This window comes from Equus asinus, chromosome 10, assembly GCF_041296235.1.
Source record: "Equus asinus isolate D_3611 breed Donkey chromosome 10, EquAss-T2T_v2, whole genome shotgun sequence".
In the NCBI taxonomy this organism is placed as follows: domain Eukaryota; kingdom Metazoa; phylum Chordata; class Mammalia; order Perissodactyla; family Equidae; genus Equus; species Equus asinus.
Genome location: NC_091799.1, coordinates 49,859,550 through 49,866,970, shown reverse-complemented (window position 1 = coordinate 49,866,970; position 7,421 = coordinate 49,859,550). Strand labels below are relative to the sequence as shown.

General features: G+C 44.1%; 1 pseudogene; it reads right to left on the bottom strand.

Annotated features, from left to right (window-relative positions):
* Positions 1-6,048: 6,048 nt before the first annotated feature.
* LOC106824716 (olfactory receptor 2T8-like) lies at positions 6,049-6,985 on the bottom strand (annotated as a pseudogene).
* Positions 6,986-7,421: the final 436 nt, after the last annotated feature.

The following is a 7,421-nucleotide window of genomic DNA, read 5'->3' as shown; positions in this document are numbered from 1 at the left end:
GTGCTCTCTCCTTGGGGTCTGCAACGGTGTTATGGGCTTTTCCAGCGGCCAGGGGTGGGATCACTTATATTTGTTGCTCCGTTGCTGTCGGCACCCACCAAATCTCACTTGTCCTCTATGGGTCGCAGGAGAGCTATTGGCATCTTCTACAGTCTGTGGTTAGTACACCTAGCTATGCTGCTTTTTCCCTGGGGTCTTCCAGCCTTGTGGCTGGCGGCTGGGTGCCTTCTACTGGTGCTGTGCAGAGGCTTTCCCTAAGGCTGCTGTGAGCCTGTAGGGTTTCCCCCTAGGCTACTAAGCTGGGTCTCTGGAACTCTCTCCAGCCCCAGTCCTCTCTGAGATCTCCGGCAATCCCTAGCCTCACGGGGTGGGCAACGGCAGCTGGGGGTCGCCCCGCCCTCAGGTCTTCTCTCCGGGCCTCTGCCGGGAGCCCTGAATGCTGGGCGTGGCCCCTCTGCTAATGGCAGACAGAGAGTTTTGTCTGCTGCCTGGCGGAGCTCCGGCGCTTCCCCTCTGGGTCGCAGGACCGGCCTTTGAAAGTTCCCCCCGCCCCGGTCCTCTCCGAGATCTCCGGCAATCCCTAGTCCCATGGGGCGGGCAACGGCAGCTGGGAGATCTCCGTGCCCTCCGTGTCTCTCTCTGGGACCCTCCGGGCGCCCCGAGCACCAGGCTGGGTCTCCCCGCCAATGGCGGGGAGAGACTCTCCCCGCGGGCTCAGGTGTGCAACTCCAAAGTTTCCCTCTGCGTTTAGGAGTAATTGCGGGGGGTTTAGGTAGGGTTCTGGTCACCTGTTTCCACCGTCGCTCCTCTGTTGTGTTCTTGCTCCTGCCCTAGATGTGTGTGGATCCTCTGGGGGCGTCCGTTGGAAGAAAGCCGCTTGCGGGTACTAGGCTGCCCGTCGGGGTCGGAGAGTTTTCACCTATTTCCACATCCTCCCGGAGGAAAGTCCATCCGCCTTCCGATGTATAGTCGCGTGGGTGTCTCAGACGTCCTGAGATGCTGTCTGGATATCCTTTGTCAAGCGATAAGTGTCCAAATAATTGTAGACTCGAAGGGCGAGAGACAAAGAGGACTACTCACAGTGCCATCTTGGCTCTTCTCCTGTTGGGAGGTTTTTAATTGCTGTTTCGGTCTCCTTACTGGTGATCAGTCTATTCAAATTTTCTATACCTTCTTGGTCCAGTTTTGGAAGGTTGTATGTTTCTAAAAATTTATCCATGTCTTCTAGATTATCCAATTTGTTGGCGTATAGCTTTTCATAGTATTCTCTTATTATCGTTTACATTTCTGAGGTGTCCGTTGTAATCTCTCCTCTTTCATTTATGATTTTATTTATTTGAGCTTTCTCTGTATTTTTCTTGGTGAGTCTAGCTAAGGGTTTGTCAATTTTGTTTATCTTTTCGAAGAACCATCTCTTGGTTTCATTAATTTTTTCTATTTTTTTTAGTCTCTATTTCGTTTATTTCTGCTCTGATTTTCATTATTTCCCTCCTTCTTCTGATTTTCGGCCTTGTTTGTTGTTCTTTTTCCAGTACCTTTAGGTGCACTTTGAGATTGTTTATTTGGGATTTTTCTTCTTTGTTGAGCTAGGCCTGAATTGCTATAAACTTCCCTCATAGAACCGCTTCTGCTGTATCCCATAGATTTTGGCATGTTGTCTTTTCATTTTCATTTGTCTCCAGGAACTTTTTATTTCTTCTTTGATTTCTTCATTGACCCAATCATTGTTCAGTAGCATTTTGTTCAATCTTCACATTTTTGTGGCTTTTCTGGTTTTATTTCTGTAGTTGATTTCCAGTTCCATACCTTTGTGGTCAGAAATGATGCATGGTATTATTTCGATCTTCTTAAATTTATTGAGACTTGTTTTTTGGTCTAATATGTGATCAATCCTGGAGAATGTTCCATGGGCATTTGAAAAGAATGTGTATTCTTTGGTTTTTGGATGGAATGCTCTGTATATATGTACTAAGTCCATCTGGTGTAATGTGTCCTTTAAGGCGAGTGTTTTCTGGTCGATCTTCTGTTTGGATGATCTATCCTTTGGTGTAAGTGGAGTGCTAAAGTCTGCTACTATTATTGTGTTACTGTCTATTTCTCCTCTTATGTCTGTTAATAATTGCTTTATATATTTAGGTGCTCCTATGTTGTGTGCGTAGATATTTACAAGTGTTATATTTTCTTCTTGGATTGTTCCCTTTATCATTATGTAGTGCCCGTCTTTGTCTCTTATTACAGTTTTTGATTTAAAGTCTATTTTGTCTGATATAAGTATTGCTACCGCCACTTTCTTGTCTTTGCCATTTGCATGGAACCTCTTTTTCCATCCTTTCACTTTCAGTTTGTGAGTGTCTGTAGGTCTGAAGTGTGTCTCTTGTATGCAGCATATACATGGATCTTGTTTTTTATCCAGTTGGCCACCATATGGCATTTGATTGGAGCTTTTAGTCCATTGACATTTAAAGTAGCTATTGATAAATATGTATTTATTGCCATTTTGTCACTTTTTCTTTTTTTGGGGTGTTTTAGTAGTTCTTCTCCGTTCCTTTCTTTTCCTCTTGCTCTCTTCCCTTGTGGTTTGATGGCTATCTTTAGTAATATGCTTGATTTATTTTGTCTTACTTTTTTTCCTCCTTGCTATCGGTTTCTGGTTTCTGGTTACCATGAGGATCCTTTTTAATATAGTATGCATATAACAGTCTATATTGAGTAGATAGACTCTTTAGCTTGACCTCTTTCTGAAAGCTCTACTTTTTCACTCCCCTCCTCCCACATTATATGTTTTTCACATCATATATAGTCTTTTGTTTAGTGTGTGTCTATCCATTACCCTCTAATCATTGAAGTAGGTAATTTTAGTACATTTGTCTTTCAACCTTCATATTATCTTCACAGGCAGTTGATCTGCTGCCTTTACTATACTTTTACCTTACAAGTGATTTTATTGCCTGTTTTTTCTTGTTGTTGTTTTGGGTATTTTTGATATTTTTTTTCTTTTATCTCTATTTGTGGTCATTGCTTTCCCACTTAAAGTCCCTTCAGCATTTCTTGTAGAACTGGTTTCTTCGTGATAAACTCCTTTAATTTATGCTTGTCTGGCAAGCTCTTTATCTCTCCTTCCATTCTGAATGACAGCCTTGATGGATAGAGTATTCTTGGTTGTAGGTTTTTTCCTGTTAGCACTTCAAATATGTTGTGCCATTCTCTTTTCGCCTGTAGGGTCTCCAGTGAGAAGTCCACTGACATCCTGATGGACTTCCCTTTATATGTCACTTGTGGCCTTTCTCTTTCTGCTTTTAGGATTCTCTCTTTGTATTTAATTTTAGACATTTTTATTATAATATGTCTTGGTGTGGGCCTCTTTGGGCTTCTCTTGTTTGGAGCTCTCTGTCTTCCTGAACTTGGATGTCTGTTTCCTTCCTCAGGTGAGGAAAATTTTCCTCTATTATTTCAACAAGTAAATTTTCTGCCCCTTTGTGTGTCTCTTCTCCTTCTGGGACCCCTATAATCTGAATGTTAGCAAGCTTGATATTGTCCCAGAGTTCCCTAACACTGTTCTCATTCTGTCTAATTCTTTTTTCTCTTTTCTGTTCTGCTTGGGTGATTTCCTCCAATCTTTCATCTAGCTCGCTGATCCGTTCTTCTGCTTCGTCTACTCTGCTATTGAGTCCCTCTAGTGAATTTCTCATTGCAAGTATTGTATTCTTCATTTCTGATTTGTTCTTTTTTATATCTTCCAGTTCTGTGCTGATGTGCTCACTGTGTTCATCCATTCTTCTCTGCATATCTGTGAGCATCCTCATTATATTTTGTTTGAATTCTTTGTCAAGGAGGTCACTAGTTTCTGTTTCACTTAGTTTGTTTTCTGGTGTTTTGTAGTGTTCCCTTGCTTGGAAAGTATTCCTTTGCCTCCTCATTATGCCTCTTTCTCTGTGCTATTTTGTTTGTTCTAGGTGATTCAGGTATATCTCCTGATCTTGGAGAATTGGCCTTATGTATGAGATGCCTTATGAGGCCCAGCAGTGTGCTTCCATCTTGTCACCAGGCCATAAGTACCAGGAGAGACCCCTTTGTGGACTACTTGTGTTCTTCTGCTGTGGCAGGGTTGCTCCCACTGCAAGTACCCAGGGAGTCTGATCTTTCCTTCCCTGGCCAGCTATTTGTAAATCCAGTTTGGAAGAGCCTCAGCACTGTTGGCTACAAAGTCTATTAGCACACTCTTATTGCAATTCTCCTCTTAATTGGGTTGGTACCCAGTGTAGCTAGTTGCTAGGCTCAGGGGTGTACAGTTGTGATAGTCCTGAGGCCAACAAGGCTGTTGTCAGTTCTCTTAGGAGTGCAGCTGAGTGGGGCTAGCCCTTGGCATGGAGGCACTCAGTTGTTTCAGGCTTTGGAAGGTGGGGCTGATCCTTTTTATGGCTATTTGTGAAGTGCAAGTCTTCTGCTGCTGATAAGCCTCACCCCCTACTGGACCACATACACTGTCAAAACAGTCCTGGTCCCTGCACACTTCTTAACCCCCTGGAGAATACCTCAATGCCACACTGCAGAGGCCCCCACCTCTGCTTCAATGCCCCCCACAGTTCACCTGGTCCTCACACAAGCCCTGCCCCACAGAGGCAGACACCCTTGCCTGCCTGTACAGCATCAAGTCACTCAGGCAATGCAGGCTAAAAAGTAGCCTGAGAGCTTGCTGTTAGGTGGGGCCAATCCCTAGGGCGGGTTGCCTGCCCTGGCTGAACTGGATTAAATCTGTGCTCTAGTGGGTGTGGCAGACTCCTGGGCTAACAGCCCAAGGGATGCACCTCAATGGCCCCCACTGGTGTCCATATCAGCACGCCTGGACCAGCTCGGAACAATGGCCCCCACCAATGTCTCAGTCTCTGGAGAGGATCCTCCTCTCACCAAGATGCCCCCAGAGCCCACCAGGTGAATCTTGTTTAACCAAAGGACAGTCAGCCTTCTCTCTGGTGATTTTAGGTTGCTGCAATGAATGAGTTTGTGGGTGGGTCCTTTAAGACCCAGATCTTTTCAGCTTTCAGCTGATAGCTTTTCTGGTGTGTCCTCACTGCAGTTAATAGCCAGCATAGCCAGACAGTAAGACCCCCCTCTCAGTTGAGCTGAGTCAAAGGATGGTTATAGCCTTATTGCTCCCACTCTGGACCTCACTCCCCCAGGGAGGGCTGCATACCTTAGGGTGGCTCCCACCTGACCAGCCAATAAGCTCTGCTGCTCCCAAAGGTGGCTTTTTTCCTCCCAGCTGGAGTTATGGCCTCTTCTGCTTTTGTCAGGACTATCCCTTGTCGTGGGGTTTTGTTTTATCCAGTTTTCAGTCTTCAATCCAGGGTGATTCTTCCCAAAATTGTTGTAACCTGGTTGTGCCCGTGGGAGGAGGCGAGTTCAATGTCTGCTCACACCGCCATCTTGATGAGATCTCTAGCAGAATCTTTAAAAACATATTACTTTGAGAGAAATACACAAAGTATTAAAAAACCCTACTGCACATTTTCATTGATGTTAAAGAGTAAAATTGGCCTAACTAAAGAATAAAAACAGAAATCAGGCCAGTGGTTGTATCTCGGTTGAGATGTTTCACTGGACAAAGACATGAATATCTTTCTGCTCTGGTGCAATCATTCGTCTCTTGCTGGCGGGTGTAAGTTACAAGGGCATATATTATCAAAACTGGTTGAACGTACTCTTCAGATCTTAGATCATCTAATGTTTGTAAACTAAACCTCATTTTGCAAAAAAACAACCTGCAAATTGCTTGACTAGTTCATTCTTTGAACAAATATTTATTGAGCACTGCCCTATAGAAATATTTTAATAAACATTTATTATTCTTAGAGTTTCCATAACCCACAATTTGTTTTGTTTATGACAACTTAGCAAATGATCACAAAGTATGGAGGTCTGGCTCTACCTCAAAGTAAAATAGAAAAGACATATGGATATAATGCATATATAACCTGTCTGGGAAATCTCATACAATCACTTTTACAATCTTGAACTTTGGGGCAAGGGAATGTAAATCTTCATCATGAGTTAAGCAGCACATGGGCACATGCAATTTCTCAGGGTGCCCTTGACCTCACTGTTCCTCAGACTGCAGCTGAGGGGCCTCAGCACAGGGGTGAAGATGGTAGAGGAAGCCAGCAGAAACTTATCATGTTTAGCTGACCTGTAGGATTTGCGTCTCATGTAGGTGGCATAGGCAGCTCCATAAAAGAGTCCCACCACAGCCAACTGTGAGGAGCAGGTGGCAAAAGCCTCCTTGCAGGCTTCTCTAGAACGCAGGTAGAGAAGAGCTACGAGGATGAGACTCTAGGAGGTCAGGATGAGAGGTAAGGGCACCAGGAGCATTAACACACAGCAGATGTACATCACCGTACTCAAAGACAGACTTGTCAGCACAAGCTAAGCGCATCAGCATAGGGCCTCACAGAAGAAAGGATCGATTTCATGTATGCTGTAAAATGGGAAGGTCAGGGTTGCATCAGCCTGCATGAGCCCATCAGCTTCCCCCAGGAACCAAGCTGCCAAAGTCATTCCCAGGTATAACTGTTAGCTCATGATGACAGGGTATCTCAGTGGATGGCAAACAGCCACATAGCGGTCATAGGACATGGCTGCTCAGAGGAAACACTCACCCCTCACAGAGTGAGGAAGAAGAAGATCTGCGGCCCACAGCCAGCAGGGGAGATGGACTTCTTGCTGGTAAAGTAGTCAGCAGCCATTTGGGGCACAATGGTGGAAACCAGCATCGTGTCCATGAGGGAGATTTGGCTCAGCAGGAAGTACATGGGTGTGTGGAGGCCACGGGGGTCCCGGTGAATTAGGAGAATCAGGAGAATCAGGACAGCACTGCCCAGCAGGGAAGTAAAGGCATGGTCAGAACTGTCACAAGGAGAAACAGGCAGGCTTCTGTGTGATTAAAGAGTCGCGGGAGAAGGAAACCTGAGGTGGTGTTCCATTTTTCCATGATGTCAAATAAGCATAACACTGCAAATAGATAGATGAGAGAATTTTCAATGCTCTATTTGAACTATGCATTTCTTGATAAGCACATGTGTGAAAATGATGAAATCTCTTTCAAATCCTACATCTGACTTTTTTGAATGTTTTAACTTGGGCCTATAATTAATTTAAACTTTTCTCTCCTTTTCAAACTTTTCAAAATGAGTATCTCCCAGCATTGTTATTGATTAATTGGCATGAGGAACAAAAGTTCTTGATAAATTACAAGAACATGGTGTTTCTTTGTGCTACCTGACACCAACAAAGGTGAACAGAAGGAAATCACGCACACAGTTTGTCATTTATAGTTTTACTTGATTTACATAATGCACAGTCAACATTCTTAGAGGTTGAATTAAGTTCATGTGTGTAATTATATAAAAGCCATGTTCTTAATAATG